The sequence below is a fragment of the Mesocricetus auratus genome, unplaced genomic scaffold (genome assembly GCF_017639785.1).
Source record: "Mesocricetus auratus isolate SY011 unplaced genomic scaffold, BCM_Maur_2.0 Super-Scaffold_100010, whole genome shotgun sequence".
NCBI classification, from domain to species: domain Eukaryota; kingdom Metazoa; phylum Chordata; class Mammalia; order Rodentia; family Cricetidae; genus Mesocricetus; species Mesocricetus auratus.
This window is the reverse complement of record NW_024429194.1, coordinates 43320931-43327913: the sequence shown is the minus strand read 5'-3', so window position 1 is coordinate 43327913 and position 6983 is coordinate 43320931. Positions and strand designations below refer to the sequence as shown.

At 42.8% G+C, this 6983-nt stretch overlaps 1 protein-coding gene across 7 annotated transcripts in view; it reads left to right on the top strand.

The window, feature by feature from the left end:
- The first annotated feature begins 602 nt into the window (after positions 1 to 602).
- Creb1 (cAMP responsive element binding protein 1) overlaps positions 603 to 6983 on the top strand; it is a 61911-nt gene continuing 55530 nt past the window's right edge. For 2 of the 7 annotated variants that reach the window (XM_013113634.3, XM_013113632.3), the window contains exon 1: positions 606 to 813. The gene's annotated coding sequence lies outside the window, so the exon portion shown is untranslated. Of the gene's footprint in view, positions 814 to 6983 lie in introns of all 7 variants that reach the window. The other 5 variants (XM_021227330.2, XM_021227331.2, XM_013113631.3 and 2 more) reach the window with 5 other exon arrangements.

The following is a 6983-nucleotide window of genomic DNA, read 5'->3' as shown; positions in this document are numbered from 1 at the left end:
TTCGAGTGTTAACAGCAGCATCAGCTAGAGCAGATCACTTCTCCCGCCTCAGAGGGAGGACAACGTACCACAGAGCTCTGGCAGTATGCGTAGCCAAGCTGAATCTCACGTGCCACGTGTTAGGTAGCTTTCATCCCGAAAAAGAACCATCTCGGGCCTCTGTGGACAGTTCTCGGCAGATTCCCCTTACCGGTGGCCGGCATCGGCCTGCCCTCCCAGCTCGGCTGCACCGCTCCGGACCCTCGCGGCTTATCAAAGTTCCCGGGCGGTCTGCTTCCGCCGCAGGATCAGACCGCACGGGGGTTTCCATCAAGTCCCCGCCACCCCGGGAATCCCCCCATCTAGCCACACTGAAACCCCGCTTCCTCCAAATTTCCTCAGCCGGTGTTTGAAGCCTCAGCTCGCAGTATTGAGGTTTGGACCGCTTCTGCAGAGCCGGTCCCAACACGCCTACACCTGCCTACCACGATCAAAGCCTTCGCTGCTCCCGGAAGAAGCCGAAGACCTTCGGCAGGTTCCGCCGCCAGCGCGGGGGCGGGGCCTCTCGAGCGGCTCCGTGCCGAGCTCGGCTATTTCCGTGAGTGGCCGCTGCGCACTCGGCACTGGGCGGCGCTGGCTGGCTCCCTGGCTGCGGCTCCTCAGTCGGCGGCGGCTGCTGCTGCCTGTGGCCCGGGCGGCTGGGAGAAGCGGAGTGTTGGTGAGTGACGCGGCGGAGGTGTAGTTTGACGCGGTGTGTTACGTGGGGGAGAGAATAAAACTCCAGCGAGATCCGGGCCGCGAACGAAAGCAGTGACGGAGGAGCTTGTACCACCGGTAAGAGGAGCAGGAGGAGGAGGCAGGAGCCGGAGAGAGCCGGGGGGACGGAGGGGGGCCGGGGAGGCGCCGGACACCCGCGCTCGGGGCCTTCCCCTCGCAGGAGGGGCCGCGGTAAAGATGGAGCCTCCGCCCGAGCCCCACAACACCGCCGCCGCTCGCAGCGAACAAAGAATAATGGCGGCGGACTGGAGCCAGCGGCGGCCGGGCGGCAGCGACTCTGCCTGCAGCCAGCGGCGGCGCTCATGGCGGGGGGCGGCCCGGGCGGGGTGCGAGCAGGCGGCCGGCCGGCCGCGGCAAGCTGGCGCCCGCGTTCCCGCCGCCGGGCCGGGCTGGGCCAGGCGCGGAGCCGGAGCGGAGCGGAGCCGCCCCGGGGGAGGCCGCCCGCCCGCCGCCGCCGCCGCCCCCCGCTTGCCGCCGCCCGCCCGCCGGCTCGCTCGCTCGCTCGCTCACACACCTCGGCTGTGCCGGGCTAGCCGCCCGGGCCGCCGCCTGGGTGCCCGTGGGGGGTGGAGGAGGAGGAGGAAGAAGAAGGCGACAGTTGAGGGCAGAGGAGGTGAAGGTGCTGCCGCCTTCTCGGCGGTGCCTGCTCGGCGAGCGGACGAGCTGCAGCGTCCGACCTGCTTTCCTCTCCGCTCTTTGTGCAATAAAGTTCGAAACCCAAGGTTTTCTCTGGTGCTGTATTTTATTCTTGCCCTACTCCCCTGCTCCCACGCGGTTGGAGAAAATGCTGTTTTCTGTCCTTGGCTGCTCGAAGGAGGATTTTTGACTATTTCTCTCACCCTTCGGTTTTGAAGATGAAGAATAAAAACAAAAAAAAAAACTACAATAACAACAAAAAAACTCAGTCATGGAAATGCATTCTTTTGGGAAGGAAAGGGGTGCTAAGAAAACATTTGTAATAACTTTTTACAGAAACTGTTGGGATCTTGTAAAAGGGAAGCTCATGTTTGAAAACAGTTTCGCTTTTAACCCTTTCCAATAAGATAATAATCATTTGAGGTCAATCATTCTGAAACCCTTCTTAGAAATGAATATTAGTCGAAGTACTTTTTGTTTATACCATGGAGGGGGGGCAGTCGTGCCAAGGTTTTTTGAGTCATCGGATCTCCCCTTAATCTTACCACCATGTTTCTCGCACACGTCTGTCCAAACTTTAATAGAAGATTGATACAATTCTCACTCTAAAAAGGCCATTGAAATTGTCCATTATTTGTGTATTGTGTAGTAGGCAATCCCAAGTCTGAGGTTGATGACAATTTAAAGCCAGCAGAAGTTGTGGTGTTCCTTTTCTTTCCCTTCCTCTATAATATTGGCAAAGGGGACTGACTGTCAGAAAGTCATCGATTACATTAAAGATTGAAAGACATTTTCTAAGAGCATTGCAGTATGACCTATTTAAACCTGCTGTACCTTCTCAAAAGTTACCGTTTGATTCCAGTTTGCATCACATCTACCTTCTAACGATTTAGCATAAGATACTTTTGGGCTGTCTAATAAAATCTTGTGCACCTACTGATCATTTCCCGACTTAAAAGCAAAGCCCCAAATAATTATTTTAATTGCTTTGAAAGATGCACAGTTTGTTTTTAAAACAACCAGCTACTGTACAATTGAATTGTGATTGATGCATACAAGGCTTTCGGGTAGGAATAAATATTGATTGACAATAGAGCCATTGTGTTTGATTTTACTGTGTGTCAGTAAGGACTTTGAAACTTTGTTGCATTGGTAGTCTTTAGCACTTGGACAATTTGCCATTGTCAAGAAAAATTAAGATGCAGTATAGGAATGCTTCCATAGGATTGAGATGACAGTTTTATTTCCACGAAATGAAGAAGTGATTAAAAGTAATGATGGTAAAATAGTTTTTTCAAAAGATTTTCTACAAGCCAATAGCGATTATACAAGAAGACGATTCTTCCCTTGTGAGAATAAAAAAACATTCCTGTCGTGTCCTTTCTTCAGCCTTGATCAAAAGATATTTTAATTTTTATTTATGGAGTCACTTATCGAGAATCAAATGATTCTCAGTAGTTGCAAGTGAAACTTGGAATACTTTTTGTCTACATTAGTTTTCAAGCAATCACCTGGAACCTGGCACTGGATTGTAATTCTCTTCTCTCCCAGGGGCTGGTAAAAATTACAGCTGTGTGTGCTTCCCTCCTTTCTCTCTTATTATTTTTTGGATGCATTTAGAAAACTAATGAATTATTTGAAAGACTTTACCTAGTGGATACTAAATGAACGTTCCTTTTGGAATTCGAAACTGGTGTTAACTACTTGTGAACAAAATTTCACTGGAGCCTGAAGAAACAGAAACCTGATCCATAAATTTCCTTCTTTTGTGTCCAGAAATTCACATATCAGCTCTAAATTAGTAGAAATTTTAGTGTTCTTAGAAAAGTAGCTGTGTCTCTCCTAAGGCACTTGTTTTTGTTTGTTGTGAGTAGTTGTGGAAGACCAAGTGTGTATTTTTTTTAAATCTCATATAACTTTTTAAAAAATAGTAGACAACATTGTTTACTTCTGGCAATGCTTGCACTATGCCACTGAAATGTAAAGTGTTAATAATTCCATAAACAGGTAGATTGGCAGGTACAGCCGTACAAACTTTCCAGTTACACATTCATGTAGATATCTCTCTTGCTGTGTTACTTCCAGCACTGGCTTCTGTATTTTGAATAGTTAGCGTTCAAATCTGATCTTAAGGACATAGCAGAAACCAGAAAGTAGATAATCACAGCAGTTTATTCCTTGTGCATGTGTGAACTTGAGTATATTGCTGTAACACATGACAGTAGTCCATGGTGATTTGAATATTTAACACTAACTGTTGACAGCGGTATCATGGAACAGTATCTGTCTGCTTTGGAAAAATTACAAGTCTGGTTTTGAATCCTAACATTGCCAGGCCTGTCACACACCTACCAAGGGAATGTGTCTGCTTTTCTCTGCCTCAAGTTTCCTCATTTGTAAAATTAGGATAATAGCAAATACTTCTGGTGTTTTGGGATAAATAGGAAGTACTTTCCTAAGGTGGGTCTTCAGCGAATTATAACTGTCCATCTTAGCTTTAATTTCCTACCTCATGAGCCTTCTGCAGGTGTCTTGATTTCTCCAAACTTCCTGTATTTAATATACTGGGCCAGAAAGTCCACAAATCTAATGAGGAATTTCACTGCCTAAAAAACTGTTGGGAACAGTTACTTATCATTAGAAAACAATCAAAGGAAAGAGAAGATTCTTGGCGAAATAAAAAGGAGTGCCCCCTTTTGTATTTTATTTTGTTTTTTTAAATTATTCATATGATTATAGTATAAAACAAATAAATAATAGCCTATATTCTCCTATCCACTGTTGCCCATGTGTCTTCACAAACACTACCCATGCACAAGTAAATATGTGTATCTTCATCTATACAAATAATAGTATGCAATAGAGACTGCCTTTAATTCTGGGTTCCCTTGCCTGTCTGTCTCTCTAACACACATTTCCCAGGCTAATTATAATGGCCTAGCAATTGGTTTGTATAAGTACATAAAGATCTTTAAATTTTATGTGTGTATGTGTATGCTTGATTATATGAATGGGCACTGTGTATGTACAGGAGCCTGACATGGTCAAGAGAGAACATCGGATTATCCCCTGGAATGGAGTTACAGACAGTTGTGAGCCACCATGTGGATGTTGGAACAGAATCTGGGTCCTCTTTGAAGAGCAGTAAATGCTCTTAACCACTTGGGCCCTCTCTGCGGCCTAGACCTTCTTTAAAAAGTACTTTTTATATGGATATGCTTGAATCTATTAATCTTTTACTGAGCTGATTCTATTTCTAGGTCATACATGACCTTTTAAATTGTAATGCCACCAAGCTTGGTAGATGTGCACAGCTTTAATTCAAGCACCCAGGGGGCGAAGGCAATTGGATCTCTGAATTCAAGGCCAATCTGGTCTACAAGTAAGTTCTAGCCAGGGCTACATAGTGAGACCTGGTCTCAAATGAACAAACAAAAACTTTATTTCAGCAAGAATCATCAGAGTGAGAAATAATGGAATTTGTTTGTGAAAGGAAGCTGACATTTAAACTTCTTTATTTTAACTGCACTTTATACACTTTATAGAAGCTTTAGTTAAAAGATGAAGATGTATATATAGGCAACTAGAGTGTGTAATGAGCGCAAAAGGTGAGTTTAGGCTGACATTGAAATTCTTACCATCCTGAACATTCAGCTAATTATTTTGACCAAAAAAAAAGTATCATGGGAGTTTTCTCTTGATAAAGTAAGAATTTCATTTAGTTTAGTGTTTTTTGAAGGAAGATTCTTTTCTTACTATTTATTTTGGTTGAGAGAAAGGGTCTTGTTATGTAGTCTAGACCATTCTAGAACTCATTATGTAGACCAGTTTGGCCTCAGACTTGAAATCATTCTGTTTAGCTTCTTGTAGCCTTTTGGGTACTGGGCTTACAGTACTTTTGATGGTTTGTTGGTTGGTTTGTGTGTGTGTCTGTGTGTGTAATCAGTAAGTTTTCTGTTTCTTGCGTAAATAGAAAATGGGTAATTTGATGCACATCTGTTTCCTGAGACACTGTACTTTCTTTCTTTCTTTCTTTCTTTCTTTCTTTCTTTCTTTTTTTTTTCCGTGAAAGCCCGTAGTCAGCTGGACTAAGTCAAATACATTTCAACCCCAGCACAGATCAAGACTCAGTAGCTCTTTGTTTCCTTCTTGACTCTTCAAAGCAGCATGAGGCTGTAGTACATTTGATATATACATGTGACAGTTTCTAAACAGTGCATCCCACTTTTTTCTTGTAGTGTTAAGCTGCCATGATAGACTTAATTGTAGATAGGCTTGAGTTGAGAATGAAAGTGATATAGCACACAGGCTACATTTTATAAGACTGTAACTGCTAACTTGGAGGTTTTGTTAGTGTTAATATGGTAGTAACATGCTATTTTTACCTGCTGCATAATTAAGGTGTACACAAAGCATCTAAATAGATGTGGTGAGTGAGAATTCAGGGAAGTTTATAAAGGCACGTGACTTCTAAGGATTTGCTAGCTATCTGTAAGGTAAATGTTTTTTCAGTGTGTTTGAGTTGCATCCTGGGGTGGAATCAGAGCTCATTGGTGTACAACAAACTGTTAATGTGAAAATGGCTATTTTGTTAGTTCTTCCTTCAGTTTAATGTTTGCTTGGAATCATTTTCTTTGTTTTTTGAGACAGGGTATCTCTGTGTAACCCTGGCTGTCCTGGAACTTGCACTATAGACCAGGATGGCCTGAACTCTGCTTCCCAAATGTTGGGATCAAAGGTGTGGCTGGCTTAGAATCATTTTAATATAAGTGTAAGCTTATTACATCTATATATGTAGGTTTTTGAAATTAAACTTTGAATAAGGGTAGCCATTTAGTTTTTCCAACATTCAGAATGTGTTTCTTCCATTAATTTGTGCTCACTATTGTCTCAAGTTCTGGTTTTGTTTGTCTTATGTTCTTCTCTTTTCTTAATTCTTCCAGACAAATTCATGGCAAAGTATATTTTGCCTAGATTTTTGATTATCTACTGGATTACCAAAGGAAAAAACATTAACAGCTTTCATATTTTAGCAGATAAATATAAAGTAGTACCTTCCCTAATACATACCTATCTGTAATTTATTCACACATTAGACATTCTAGCCATGAAACATTATCCAGGACTGCTAAATACTTACTTCTTGAGGCTGTTTATATAAATCTCAAAACAGTAGTTCGAACTGGTTATATAACACCGTGAGAGAGAACACTTGCCTACTGTAAGCAAGGGTTTGATCTAAATAAATTGAAGCAATGTTTTATGAGGAGGTGATCTAGGGGATTGACAGAATTTTTTTCTGAAAGGAGAAAAGATTGATCCTTACTTGAAGAAGAGTAAGTTACATGGAAAGACAAAGTAGCTAAGTAACGTTACCTTGATGCAGGAATGAAGTTGACTAATGCCAACTGTGAGGGAAGGTTTCTTTCCCACATGTTAATGGATCTTTTTTGGAACTGGGATTTCAGTTTTAGTTGTATCCTAAAAGCTGGTTATTTGCATGTAAGATTCTGGTTGCAATTATGATATAGATGTAGCAAACACTGTTTAATTTAGCCAGGATATAATAAAATATTTTTGAGAAATTTATC